At 43.9% G+C, this 15,037-nt stretch overlaps 1 pseudogene; it reads right to left on the reverse strand.

Annotated features, from left to right (window-relative positions):
• Positions 1-1,727: 1,727 nt before the first annotated feature.
• On the reverse strand, positions 1,728-2,277 carry LOC102416186 (annotated as a pseudogene).
• Between the last annotated feature and the right edge of the window lie 12,760 nt (positions 2,278-15,037).

Here is a 15,037-nt window from a genome sequence, read left to right on the forward strand (position 1 = left end):
CACTGGACCCTGTCAAGTTCAGGAATGCAAATGACGAGGATGTAGGATCCCATTATACACCCAGGGCACTGGGATGTGGGCGCAGTCACACTCAAGTCAAAGTGCAAGTCGCTCAGTCGTGTCCCACTCTTTGCAACTCTATGGATTATACTGTCCAGGGAATTCCCCAGGCCAGAATACTGGAGTGGGTAGCCTTTCCCTTCTCCAGGGGATCTTCCCAACCCAGGGATTGAACCCAGGTCTCCCACATTACAGGTGGAATCTTTACCAGCTGAGCCACAAGGGAAGCCCATACCTTGGCAGAAGCCCTCTTTATTTTTATGGATGCCAATCCTTGACTAAAGTCTGATCTCACAAACATACTTACGTCAGAGAAGTCTCAGAACCTACAAAAAAGGGAAGTTCACCTGAAAAACATTGTGGTTGCTCACATCCCCTCTCCTTTCCCCTGCACTCCGCCGTCTTCGACAAAGCTGGACTTTCTCGGCACCCGTACGGGTCATGAACCCGCAATGAGACTAGCTGCTTGAGGGCTCTGGAGCCAACAAGAGACGCGCCACCTCCAAAGTCCTGTCGTTCCCCAGTGGCAAGTGCAGCAGCCGGTAGGGCTGCAGCAAACCCACTATTATCTCTGTGATTGTTCTGTACTTTTTATTCATATAAAGATTTAATATGCAGTCATTGAAAAATAATGTTTAATGACATGAGAAATTTGTCACAATATGTTGCAAGAAAAAAAGGAGGCTACAAAGCAATATACAATGTAATTCTATTTTTATAAATATATACTGTAGTGGTGTGTGTATGCATATATGTATCTAGAGAGACTTCTGGTTGATGTATTATAGTTTTTAGTTGTTCCATGAGCTTTCTGAATTGAAAAATTGTATAAAACAACACATTTACATAAATTGGAAATTTGAAGTCAGAAATATTTAAAATAATTTTAAATGTTCATCTTGATTCTTTTTTCATTTTTTTTCCATCTACACAGTGTTTTTATTTTTGTTCAACTATAAGCAAACAGCAAAATTAACACAATGTTCACCAACTCCAGACTGGCTTTCTTTTTTACACCAAAGAGGAATCAATTTAACAAGCACAGACTTTTGGATTTCTGATAACCTCTTACCCTGCCCTGCTGCTTATCTAGATGGCCAGGTTTTAACAGCAAAGCGACTTCTGAGGTTTTTCCAGTATTGCTTTTTAAAGGATCCAGAGCGGGACACTGACACCCAGCAACCATCCTGAGACGTTGACGGTTAGTGGACATGCCGGCCTCTGGTTGTCTTGGTGAGACAGAGCCGTGAAAACACATGCCGGTAGGTGCTTTCACACACAACTCTGTGCTCAGGCTCACAAAGGTGGAGGCAATCAATCTCTTTTTTGTTTTCAACCTCCCTTAAAGATTCTTTGACGCTCTGCTCTAATACTTCAGACCTGGTCTTTTTACCAGAATTTTTTTTCTTCTTTAAAGTCTGGTTGTTGTTCTTGTATTAACATTTTGATAAACCCCATCACAGTACCAAAGAATCCTCCACCAAAACTGAGTTCAAATTTGATCAAAACATAAACTCCCTAAAATTATACAAGACAGGAAGAAGGAAAGAAAAGTCATCCTAAATCTAAATCTGACCTCTCAGGGCTTAGGCAGAGAGATGGGGGGAAATCTACATGCGTCGCTAAACTGAAACAGTTTGGGAACTCGGCGGCAGTGTCCATCTCCTCTACTTCCCAGGCAGCTGCTCCTAGAGTTTGGGCACATAATCATCCCATTCGGCCTGGTAACACGTGCCGGCCAGTGGGGTCCCAAGCTCGTACTTTTTGCGGAAAGAGGCCACCTTGAATTTGCCACGGTGATCTCCAGATAGGTTGCTGAGAATGGGACCATCACACTTCGGTGGTCTTTCCTGCTCGTAAACCAGCCAGATGTAGCGGTGCAGGCCAGCGCCCTTGTGAGGCCCAGAGCCCACATAATTGGAGAGAACTGTGACTGCTGATGTCGTTGCCCTTCATGTTGACCACCAGGAAGTGCTGCCATTCCCTATATTTGGGGTCCTTCCTGCTGGGAGCACCGGATCTATCAAGACCAAGGTGTACAATTTACCCAGATCAAGGCCATCCCATGTAATGCTGGTGGGCCGGTTCTTAACCTGGGTGGGTGTCAGCACTTTGGCCAGTTCGTCCACCTCTGCCCTGCCGCAGAGGGTGCTGCAGCCTCTCATCCACTTCCTGCAGACTCAAAGGCCCGGACCACTTGCTGAGGTCCACCAGCATTGCGGAGCCCAGCAGGTCAGACAGCAGGGGAAGCGGCTTGTGGATTCGTGCAGGGTGGGAGCACGGACTCATAGCAGTCTGCAAACTGTACCGAGGAGGAGTGCATGCGCCAGAGCCACCGCCCCAGCCCATCCTGCTCCTCCAGTCACCAGCGGGGAGGGGCCCCACTCTGCTCTCTGATTGGCCAAGCCCGGTAGCGCCTCTTTTTATTTTTTTATTGAAGGATAATTGCTTTACAGAATTTTGTTTTCTGTCAAACCGCAACATGAATCAGCCATAGGTATACATATATCCCTGCCTTTTGAACCTCTCTCCCATCTCCCTTCCCATCCACCCCTCTGGATTGATACAGAGCAGCTGTTTGAGTTTCCTGAGCCATAGAGCAAATTCCCATTGGCTATCTATTTTACATATGGTAATATATGTTCCATGTTACTCTTTCCATACATCTCACCCTCTCTTCCCCTCTCCCCATGTCCATAAGACTATTCTCTATGTCTGTCTCTCCATTGCTGCCCTGTGAATAAATTATTCAGTACCATTTTGCTAGATTCCATATATGTGTGTTAGAATACAATATTTATCTTTCTCTTTCTGACTCACTTCACTCCGTATAGTAGATTCTAGGTTCATCCACCTCATCAGAACTGACTCGAATGTGTTCCTTTTTATGGCTAAGTAATATTCCATTGTGTATATGTACCAAAACTGCTTTATCCATTCATCTGTCAATGGACATCTAGGTTGCTTCCATGTTCTAGCTGTTGTAAATAGTGCTGCAATGAACCATGGGATACATGTGTCTTTTTCAACCCTGGTTTCCTCAGGGTATATGCCTAGGAGTGACATTGCTGGGTCATACCGTGGTTCTATTCCTAGTGTTTTAAGGAATCTCCATATCATCCTCCATAGTGGCTGCATCAATTTACATTCCCACCAACAGTGCAAGAGCGTCCCTTTTCTCCACACCCTCTCCAGCATTTATTGTTTGTAGACTTTTTGATGATGGCCATTTTGACCAGTGTGAGGTGATATCTCATTGCAGTTTTGATTTGCATTTCTCTAATAATGAGCAATGTTGAGCATATTTTCATGTGTTTATTAGCCATCTGTATGTCTTCTTCGGAGAAATGTCTCTTTAGGTCTTTTTCCAACTTTTTGATTGGGTTGTTTGTTTTTCTGGCATTGAGTTGTATGAGCTGCTCATATATTTTGGAAATTAATCCCTTGTCAGTTGTTTCATTTGCTATTATTTTCTCCCATTCTGAAGGTTGTCTTTTCACCTAGCTTATAGTTTCCTTTGCTATGCAAAAGCTTTTAAGTTTAATCGGGTCCCACTTGTTTACTTTTGTCTTTATTTCCATGACTCTAGAAGGTGGGTCACAGAGGATCTCACTTTGATTTATGTCATTGAGTGTTCTGCCTATGTTTTCCTCCGAGTTTTATAGTTTCTGGTCTTATATTTAGGTCTTTAATCCATTTTGATTTTCTCTTTGTGTATGGTGTTAGGAAGTGTTCTAATTTCATTCTTATACATGTAGCTGTCCAGTTTTACCAGCACCATTTATTGAAGAGGCTGTCTTTGCTCCATTGTATATTCTTGCCTCCTTTGTCAAAAATAAGGTACCCATAGGTGCATGGGTTTATTTCTGGGCTTTCTATCTTGTTCCATTGGTCTGTATTTCTGTTTTTGTGCCAGTACCTTACTGTCTTGATTACTGTAGTTTTGTAGTATAACCTGAAGTCAAGAAGTTTGAATCATCCAGCTCCATTCTTCTTTCTCAAGACTGCTTTGGCTATACAAGGTCTTTTGTGTTTCCATATGAATTGTGAAATTTTTTGTTCTAGTTCTGTGAAAAATGCCATTGGTAATTTGATAGAGATCACATTGACTCTGTAGATTGTGTTTGGTAGTATAGTCATGTTCACAATATTGATTCTTCCTACCCAGCAACATGGGATATCTTTCCATCTGTTTATGTTGTCTTTGATTTCTTTCATTAGTGTCTTATAATCTTCTGTGTACAGTTCTTATATCTTCTTAGGTAAGTTTATTCCTAGATAATTGATTCTTTTTGTTGCAATGGTGAATGGTATTGATTCCTTAATTTCTTTTTCTGATTTTTCATTGTTAGTGTATATAAATGAAAGTGATTTCTGTGGATTGATTTTGTATCCTGAAACTTTGCTAAATTCACTGATTAGCTCTAGTAATTTTCTGATATTATCTTAAGGGTTTTCTATGTACAGTATCATGTCATCTGCAAACAGTGAGAGTGTTATTTCTTCTTTTCCAATCTGGATTCCTTTTATTTCTTTTTCTTCTCTGATTGTTGTAGCTAAGACTTCCAGAACTATGTTGAATAACAGTGGTGAAAGTGGGCACCGTTGTCTTGTTCCTGATCTTATGGGGAATCCTTTAATTTTTCACCATTGAGAATAATGTTTGCTGTAGGCTTATCATATATGGCCTTTACTATGTTGAGGTCCATCTAGTCAAGGCTATGGTTTTTCCTGTGGTCATGTATGGATGTGAGAGTTGGACTGTGAAGAAGGCTGAGCAGTGAAGAATTGATGCTTTTGAACTGTGGTGTGGGAGAAGACTCTTGAGAGTCCCTTGGACTGCAAGGAGATCCAACCAGTCCATTCTGAAGGAGATCAGCCCTGCGATTTCTTTGGAAGGAATGATGCTGAAGCTGAAACTCCAGTACTTTGGCCACCTCATGCAGTGTTGACTCATTGGAAAAGACTCTGATGCTGGGAGGGATTGGGGGCAGGAGGAGAAGGGGACAACAGAGGATGAGATGGCTGGATGGTATCATCGACTTGATGGACATGAGTCTGAGTGAACTCCAGGAGATGGTGATGGACAGGGAGGCCTGGCGTGCTGTGATTCATGGGGTCACAAAGAGTCAGACATGACTGAGCAACTGAACTGAACTGAACTGAACTGATGTTGAGGTAGATTCCTTCTATGCCCATTGTCTGAAGAGTTTAAATCATAAATGGGTGCTGAATTTTGTCAAAGGCTTTTTCTGCATCTATTAAGACGATCATATGGTTTTTATGTTTCAATTTGTTAATATGATATATCACATTGATTGACTTTTATATACTGAAGAATCTTTGCATTCCTTGAATAAACCCAACTTCATCATGGTGTATGAGCTTTTTGATGTGTTTCTGAATTCTATTTGCTAAAATTCTGTTGAGGATTTTTGCATCTATGTTCATCAGTGCAAGCACTTTTTGAACCAGTTATGAGTCAGCAGCAGGATCCAAACAAATACATAAACAAGAAATGATCAGAAAACATTTCCTGGCCTGGCAGAACCTAGGGTTTGTTGGGAGTGTACCAGAAAATAAGCAATACAGTTGGGTGTGATGCCTGCTGTGATGGGGAAGAAAAATATGCCTGCAGAACTCTGAACTCCTGCCTAAGCCAGGCCTCAAGGACCAGCGAAGGCTCTCCTGCTCAAAGAATGTCTGAGACCCATAGTATGAGAAGAAGCTACTCTCCCTGATAAAAGAGCAGAGCTGTCTGATCAGGCAGTGCATGGAGCATGAGCAGCAGCCCAAGATGGAAAATACTAAGTCATTCTGAGAGGCTGGAGAAGAGTCTGAGACAGAAAGGAGCAAAATAAGCCCAGGAAAGACATGCAGAATCATGTAGTTAGTTGCCTTCAGGTACTATTCAAAGGACTAATGAGCAGGCCCAGAAAAATGTAAAGGATGAAGATGTGATCAGATCTGTGTTGTAGGAAAATCATCTTCAGGTGGCATTTAGAAGGTCAAAGAGAGAGTGTGGAGCTGAAGGCAGGAAAGCAATGCAGAGACAGGCTTCACAGTGGTGCTGGTCGACCAGGCAGTGCAGCGGAAGAAGGGGCAGAGGGCACTAGGGGTGAGGGGGTGCTCCATGCTCAAAGGTCCACGCTGTAGCAAGACCACTGATATGCAGTAACAGCAGCATGGAGGGGGGCCCTGGCCACACATACCAGGAGCTGCATGCAGTGGACCTAGGATCTTGTCCTTTTCTCAGGATGCCACAATGTTTCCTTCCCCAGGTGTCCTACCTGTGGGACAAGCCACTTCCTGAGCATCAGCAGCCTTGGCACTTGGTGAGTCAATCTCATGTTCCATCCTGCAAACCATGTCTGGGGATGTGAGAGGAAGCAGGACCTCCACCTCAGTTTCCAGAAGGACTACAACGGGACAGCCTCCCGAGGACAGGAGCACTGCTGCCCAGGATACCCTTTGCACTGCTGCTGGGGGCAGTTCCTAGGAGGCCTGTGAGCAGTGGGCACTGCCAGATTAGCATCCTCTGTGAGCATGGGTGAAGGAGGAAAAAGTGGTAAATAGAGGAAGAGTGGCCCTTGCTATGTGGGCTTTGGGCAGCGGTGCTGGTTGGAGCAGGCAAAAGGGCAGAGGGGAACTCAGCAGGAGAGGATCTCTAAGGGCCACTTGAGGGCATTTCACAGACCCGCCCCTGGGCTTCCTGCCCCTACATTGAAGTGTAGTACTGAGGACTCCCAAAGGGCCCATAAAGGCAAGGCCTCAGGTAGACTTTGGCAATCGCCCCAGGCAGGCAGCATGGACAGCAGCCAAGGGCTGATGCGGCTGCTCAGTCAGTTTCCTGAGGGGCACATGTGATGCAACCAAGTTCATTGTGAACAGGGATGTGAGGGTGGACTCAGGATTCCTTGAACCTCAAGACCTGCAGGCAAGTCTCTAGCTCTATCCTGCTGATGCCTTTGATTCCCCCTTTCTGTCTTTTTAAACTCAGAAAAGACATCCCTGCTATTTTTCTTATTCCTCAGCTAACTCCTCTCAGATGAGTTCATCCACCCTCTCCCTCTGAAGGCTTCTTGGGCAGTTCAGGTGCTTCTCCTGGGTAGGTGGCTCCTCTCTCCATCATTTGCTTCTCAGGGGAAGGTGGGAACTCCTATCATGATCACAATGATTGTCACCCTGTATAACAACTTATTTATTAATGAAATGATTAGGATTAAATTAGGAAATGTTTTTATTATATCAAATTCCTCATTTTCTATAATTGCATTTTTATTTCATCTTTCATCCAGAAGTCATTTATGAAAGTTACTTCTTGATTCCACTTATAATGGATTTTTTAAAACTCTATTGCACCCCAGTCAGAAAATGTGACTTAGGTTCTTTTATACTCTTGGGAACATAAGGAGATTTTCCTGGCAGCATACGCTCTCATCCACTTTTTAATCCTTGATTTGATTTATCTCCTAGTCAGCCAAAATATATCTTATAGCAGTTTATGGGAAGAATAAAAGTGACATGCTTTCTAAACCATTGCATTCCTGAAAGTGTCTTTTTACAGCTTCACACATGAATGACAATTTAGCCGAAGGTAGAATTCTTGGGTCACCACCTTCTTCATCTAAACCTCTGGAGATGGTGGTTCTGTGTTGGAGTGAAATCCAAGGTGAGTGGCTGTTTATTCTTCTGTAAGTACACTGTTCTTCTGTTGGGCTGCTTACAGGAATTTTTTTTTTTTAATTCCTTTAAATCATTCTCTTCTTTTATCCTCAAAGGAACCCAGGGATACCTCAGAGGAGGTGAGACACCATGCGGAGAGATGAGGCAGGTGCTGATGGAAATTCTGTGGCTTCTGGGAAGCCTTCTCTGCAGGGACCACACTTTCCATAGTAATTTTGCCAGCTACACCAAATATTAACAACAAGCACAATAACTCAGTCATGTGCTCCTGTGCTCTCATTTCCCCTCCACGGGCAGAGCTTTATTATAAATCAATAGAATTTCTACAGCAAGGGCAAAAGTAACATGTGTGGGATTGAGGAAATAATAAGTTGAACCTTGAAAAGAATTTTCCTTTTTGTATGATATTTTTCCCTAGGAGCTCCTTGTCTCAACAACAGATGCTGCTGTTCTCATGCCCAATTCCCTCTGAATGTTGCCTCTGTCCTTGTCTGAATATAGCAGGTTGGAATCCCCGTAACACAACTGTTACGGGCTTCCCAGGTGGCGCTAGTGGTAAAGAACCCGCCTGCCAATACAGGAGACATAAGAGATGCAGGTGAGAACTGCTGGTGTCCTGAACCATCCCCTCACCCAAGTCTTCTACTACTAGACGACATGACTGTACTCCAGGACCTAGACAGTGTATCCCAGGAAAAGGATCAGAAGAGAAAAAAGTACCATATTCATGGAGAGTGTCTTGCTAAAAACAGGACTGGCCTCAGGATGCTGGGCAACAGGACCTTGCTATAGGACATCTGCTTGATTTTCCTTCTGTCTGCAGCACAGCCTCCAGGGAAACCACTGCCCAGCCACGGTGAGGACCCCTCCCCCACTGCTCTGTGAATGCCATATGGTGCACTCCTGTGAGAGAACACATAGGGCAACCCTGCTACAGGAAGCCCCATGCCCGTAAAGGTAAGTGAGAGGAGACCTGAAATTGCTACATGGCATAGCTAGGCTGAGAAGCAAGGGTAAAACCTTAACTTCTCAGTTAGTATCTGTTATGGACCCACTGTGTGTGCATACCTTGCCCCCAAGAATAACACAAAATTCATATGCTGCAATCTACTCCACAGCGTGATGGTGTTTGGAGCTGGGGCCTTTGGGAGGGAATTAAGTCACGAGGATGGAGCCACCATGAGGTGATTGGTGCCCATGTAAGACAGTGAAGAGCCTGGCATTCTGTCCTCCATCATGTGAGGACTCGGCAGAGAATGAGGTCATCTATGAACTAGGAAGTGAGCCCTCACCAGACACTGAATCTTCCAGAGCCTTGATCTTGGACTTCCCAGCCTATAGAACTATGAGAAATCAAGTTCTGGTGTTTAAGCTACCCAATCTATGGTGACTTTGTTGTCACAGCTCAAACTGAAACAATATCTCAATATATTATCTTGCCATATGTTTTGTTTATTCAGTCGCTAAGTTGTATCTGACTCTGCAACCCATGAACCATAGCCTGCCAGGCTCTTCTGTCCATGGAATTTTCCAGGCAAGAATGCTGGAGTGGGTTGCCATTTCCTTTTCCAGGGGAATCTTCCTGGATCATGGATTGAATTCATGTCTCCTGCACTGGGAAGCCCATCTTGCCATGTGCTCATGACCAAAAAGCACTGCTCTGACGTATGGGTACAAGGAGATGTGCTCCTAAAGTTCATCTATTCCTAAGCACTTCCAGAAACACCAGACCTAAGAGATAATTCATCAGAAAAATGGTTTACTTACCAAATGAGTTTCAGTTGGGAAAGTTTATCCTTAAATTAAAACTTAAAAAGCACATTAATGTTTTAAAAGCTCTGAAGAGGCCTGAAGAAAATATTATCAGTGAATAGCCCAATGTTTCCCAAATTATTTGGCTACAAAGAATCCTTTTTGAGAAATACTCATTCATCAGACAGACTATGGAACACACTTGGGAAAGTACTATGCTAAGAAAATCTTCCAGATCGAAGGAATTGCCACACTCAATGGCACCCCATTCCAGTACTCTTGCCTGGAAAATCCCATGGACAGAGGAGCTTGGTAGGCTACAGACCATGGGGTCACGAAGAGTTGGACACGACTGAGTGACTTCACTTTCACTTTTCCCTTTCATGCATTGGAGAAGGAAATGGCAACCCACTCCAGTGTTCTTGCCTGGAGAATCCCAGGGACGGGGGAGCCTGGTGGGCCGCCGTCTATGGGGTCACACAGAGTCGGACACGACTGAAGCAACTTAGCAGCAGCAGCAGCAGCCTTCAGCAGGAAATTAACAAAAGAGGAAGCTGAGTATAACCTGTTCATTGAATGAGCTTGACTCCATAAGGTTCAAGAAGAAAGTAAATGTGCTCCTTCTAATCAGGTCTCCCTCCCCTTCACCTGCTCAGCAAAACCAGACTTGTCTGTCCCTGAACGAAATCTCGGGCAGGCCCCAGAGCTATCTCAGTCATTCTCAAGTATTAATAATTGATCTCTTGTTCAAGAGTTAAAATAGCCTGTCAGTTTGAATATCAGAACTTCGATCTCTCATCCAATTTAAAATGTCTCTCTCCAAACCACAAGAAGGAATAGAGAGAAAGCCAATAATGGGGAAGGAAGGGCAGTTATAGTCTTCGCTTTGCTTCCATATTTTCCTTAAGCATTCCCCCAGGCTTTTCATGCTTCCTCCATGCACCATGCTGCTCCAGGCTCCTCTGATGTTGGGCAGGGGAAAAGAGCAACAAGAAAAGAAAGGAATGTCAACGTGTCTCATATGCCTTGTGCTGTCTCTGATTCTCTCTGGGTTTCTTAATGCCCTTAACCATGCAGATACTTAAATACTGCCTCTGCTGCCCTATGGGAGTACTTGTGGGGTTTCTTCAAGAGACCCTCAATGCCTTCATGCTGCTGGTGCCAGTGCTGCCTCTTCTAGGGACTTCCCTGGAAGTCCAGTGATCAAGACTTCGCTTTCCAATGCAGGGGATGCAGGTTCAATCCCTGTTTGGGGAGCTAAGATCCCACGTGCCTTGTGGCCGAAAAATCATTAAACAAAAGCAATACTGTAACAAATTCAATAAAGATTTTATAAATGGTCCATATTAAAAAAGTTTAAAAAACATTGCCTCTTCTAACTAACCAATAGGATGGTACCCTGGACCCCTGGCATCTGGCAGTCCACCAGGAAGGGGTCATTTCATCCCCTAGGCCAGCCTCTTGGATAAAAATCTTTCAAGATGCCTGTTTCTCCAGGACCCACATCTGCAGCTCGTTCCCCCTCCTATTGCCCTGTCCAGCCATCAGAAGTAACCCCCAGCAAGCCTCCCAGCTGAAAGCCTTTCGGGCATGAGTTAGGTCTCAGTCTCCACATTCTGCAAAATCCAGAACACCTTTCATGCTCTTTGTGATTCTCTGAAGCTCCTCCTCTCCCAACTTGATGATGGGGAAGGACTCCCCTTCAATTCCTCATGGGGAGTGGGTAATGACCAGCTCATCAATTTCTCTTTGTAGGTCAGTTCCCCAGCAATTAACTCTGAAATGGAGTTTACACCAAGGAGGCTGATTGAGGAGCACAGGCAGGAGTGACTCCTCTGAAGAAGTGAAGGAAGGGGCAGGGCTGGGCCAAAGGAGAAGATGGACTTCCATACAGTTGTGTGAGCCCTTAGCTGACCCCCCAAGGGAGCTCTGAAGCTGGATTGGAAACATCTGAGTCTCTGGACCCTTGCATCAACCAGCCCTCGATGCAGACTTGCCCTCAGGGAAGGGCAATTAACTTGGGCAAAGACAACGCCCTCAGTCAAGGGGAACTCCCAGGGAAGGAGCATGCTGTGAGTCAAGGAGACAGCTCTCCCAGCAGCTGGCAGACTGAGTACCTTGGTCCTGAAGGGTGGCCCTGGGTGGTGTACCACAGCACAGCACCCACTATCAGGCTCCTACTGAATGTCAAAGATGGAGAAGGCCTGTTTAACAAGCTGCTCCAGAAACAAGCACTTGTGATTTTATGTTGATCTGTTTCATGCTGTAGTTTGCCTCTTGCCGAGTGGAACGTCAAGTATTTGTTAAGCTGGTCAGTTAACAGCAGTATGAGCCCCGAGAGGGATGTAGTGAAAACCTGTTCTTTCTTGGCTCTGCCTGTCACTGTCTGGGCCAAGCTCATGTCAATTTCTAGTCTTGGTTTCCTTAGCTGTAAATCAGGATGACAAAAACCAGCCTGCCTACCTCTCTTGTCTGTGGTAAGATACACATAAGGCATCTGATACACCCAAAGGAAGAGTTCTGAAATCTGCTAGAGAGAGACTGAGTAGAAGGCAATGGCACCCCACTCCAGTACTCTCCTGGAAAATCCCATGGATGGAGGAGCCTGGTAGGCTGCAGTCCATGGGGTCGCTAACAGTTGGACACAACTGAGTGACTTCACTTTCACTTTTCACTTTCATACATTGGAGAAGGAAATGGCAACCCACTCCAGTGTTCTTGTCTGGAGACTCCCAGGGACGCAGAAGCCTAGTGGGCTGCCGTCTATGGGGTCGCACAGAGTCGGACACAACTGAAGCGACTTAGCAGCAGCAGCAGAGAGAGACTAAACCTTCCTCAAAGTCCTAGCATGATATGAATAGAATTGCTGAGCCTTTTCTACTCAAGGTCCATTAAGGCTTGATGATCCCAATGTCATAGGAAATAGCACTAATGAGAGAGATTTTACAGAGTCATCTTCATCCCAAGGAAAGTTGGGCATTGCCTTAACATCTATGAACAGAACATTTAGGGCTGCAGGTTGGATGAGGTCAGATGGCACAGCAAAGCCACGTGGCCCACACGGAGAACTGGATGGTGACCCAGTTCCAGTACTGAACTGGATGGTGACCCAGTTCCAGTACTGCCATTCACAAAGATGTGACAGTTGTACGTCACTCCCTCTGCTAGAGTTTATTCTGCATCTGTGAAATAAAATCATGGTCCCAGGGCAGGATTTTTCAAGCTCTTTTAATAGCAAAACTCTGTTTTCAATTGGAAATTCTTTTCAAACCTCTGTTCTAGGAAGGTGTTGAACAGATTCCTCATAATGTTTAAATATAGGCTAATAACAGAACATTTTCTCCAGATATAATAAAGTCTCCTGAACTACATGAATGCCATCAGTGACTCAGAAAATGGTTCCTCTGTGTCGACCACATGCTAGGCACAGTACTAGGCAGGATGTTTAAAAATGTGCTACAGGCTGAATAACCGATACAGTCCCTTCTAGAATTTATAGTCCATTGGGTAGGCCAGATAGTCGATTTGCAATTACACTGCAGAATGATAAGCTCTCAGGCCAGAGAATTTTAAAGCACATGAGAGATTTTAACCCAGGTTTGACTGTGTGGGGAAGTCATGGTTGATGTTCCAGAGAAACTAGATCTAAAGGATATGTTAGCACTGACTAGCTACTAAAGAGAGAAGACTCTTACTGACAGAAAGCCTTGCTTTTCCAGAATTTTAGGACAAATGTGAAGAGCTAAATAAAGATTGGGTCCAATATAGAAGAGGAAATGATCAAAGACAAAAAAAAAATGGGACTGGAGAATGAAGCACTGAGTGGACTACAAGAGGTCACTTGTGAAATACTCAGAAAATGGGACTTTATCCAAAGTGCTGTGGGAAACCATTGATGGATTTTTAAGTAAAGTTGAGAATTATTAGTCTGGGTGACCTCTCGGGGTACCTCCAACACTGCAATAACAGATTTCATTAAGCTCAACCAATAAATTCCTGCATGTTAATTGAACCATTCAACAAATATTTGCTAAGTGTAATTAAAAAGTGATTATTTAAATCATAAAGACATAGTGAAACATCTTTTGGGAAAAAAAGATAAAAGTAAACTTATTTCTGGTAGAAAACCCAATTTATATTCTCAAAGGATAGCATTCAATCTCCAGTGGGGGATAAAAGCAAGGGAGGAGATTCAGAAGGCTATAGCCAAGGGGAAAAAGGAAGCTGCCACCTAAAACAATATGGGTCAAGACTGAGACACTTAGAGACTGAGAGACAAAAGATAGGAGAAAAACATGGGGGCAAAAAAGCACACAGTAAAAAGTTAAATTGGGAAGCTGAGCTCAGGACAGCTGATAGGGGCCCTGTGCTCCCAGCAGAGCAGTTAGCGGGTGACAGAGTCCTTCCCCTGCACTGGACCCAGCATGTGGGCCACAGAAGCAGCTGAGTCTTGAGTCAGGTAGGCGTTTAACTTCAGAAGAGAAATTCTGCTCTCAAAAGATGAGCTCGCACACGAGGAACTCTGCTCAATGTCACGTGGCAACGTGGATGGGAGGGAAATTTGGGAGAGAATGGATACATGTGTATGTATGGCTGAGTCCCTTTGCTATCCCCCTAAAACTATCACAACATTGTGAATCCACTCTACTCCAATATAAAAGTTAAAAGAGAGAGAAAAAAAGTGTTATCAGCATCCTAACTTTGATTGACTTGTTAGCCTCTTTAAAAACGCTACCTCTCAGCATTTATACCCTTGTAAAGTAACTTCAGACACTGACTCAGTCTTGGCTTTTGGTTTGCTTTGCCCCATGGAACCTTATCAGGGTTGACGCAAACAGAGCTTTCTCTGCTTAGAATGTTCTAAGCTGCCATATCAAAAGGAAGTCTAGGCTACTGTGTGGAAAATAAGGACCAAGTGGAGAACCTCCTGAGCATAACGCCACACAGAAAGAGAAGCTTCGGGGAAGCAAAGCTTCACCCAGGCCACCACCTGGGTGACCCAGCACAGGGCAGGAACACAGCCTCGTCAACCCAGAATCAAAACAGAAAATAAAATGTCATCATTTTACGCCACTAAATTTTCCAGTGGTTTGTCACATAGTAATACCACTAGAAAGAAAGGGAAAATAAGGGGGCTGGAATAATTGAACTATGGAGAATATAGGTAAAAGTTTTAGTGTCAGTCTAGTAGAAGTTTCAAAAAGAGAATGCAAAGAGAATGGAGTCATCAAATAAATAAAAATAAATTTTCTCAGGACTGAAAGTGTTTATAGTCAGACTACAGGTTGTCACCACATGCTAATAAGCAGGTTGAAAAGACACGTATCTAGAACTCAGTGGTGTTGCTTCAGAATATATATATATATATATATATATACACACACACACACACACATATATATATACACACACACATATAAACCCTCAAAACATCCACATATTTTTTCATTTGTCGCCCAGAGTGGAATAAAAATCAGAATGACATTAGACTTCTCACTGGAAATATCAGATACCAAATTTTTTAAGGCAAGTCTTCAAA

This window comes from Bubalus bubalis, chromosome 4, assembly GCF_019923935.1.
Source record: "Bubalus bubalis isolate 160015118507 breed Murrah chromosome 4, NDDB_SH_1, whole genome shotgun sequence".
NCBI lineage: Eukaryota > Metazoa > Chordata > Mammalia > Artiodactyla > Bovidae > Bubalus > Bubalus bubalis.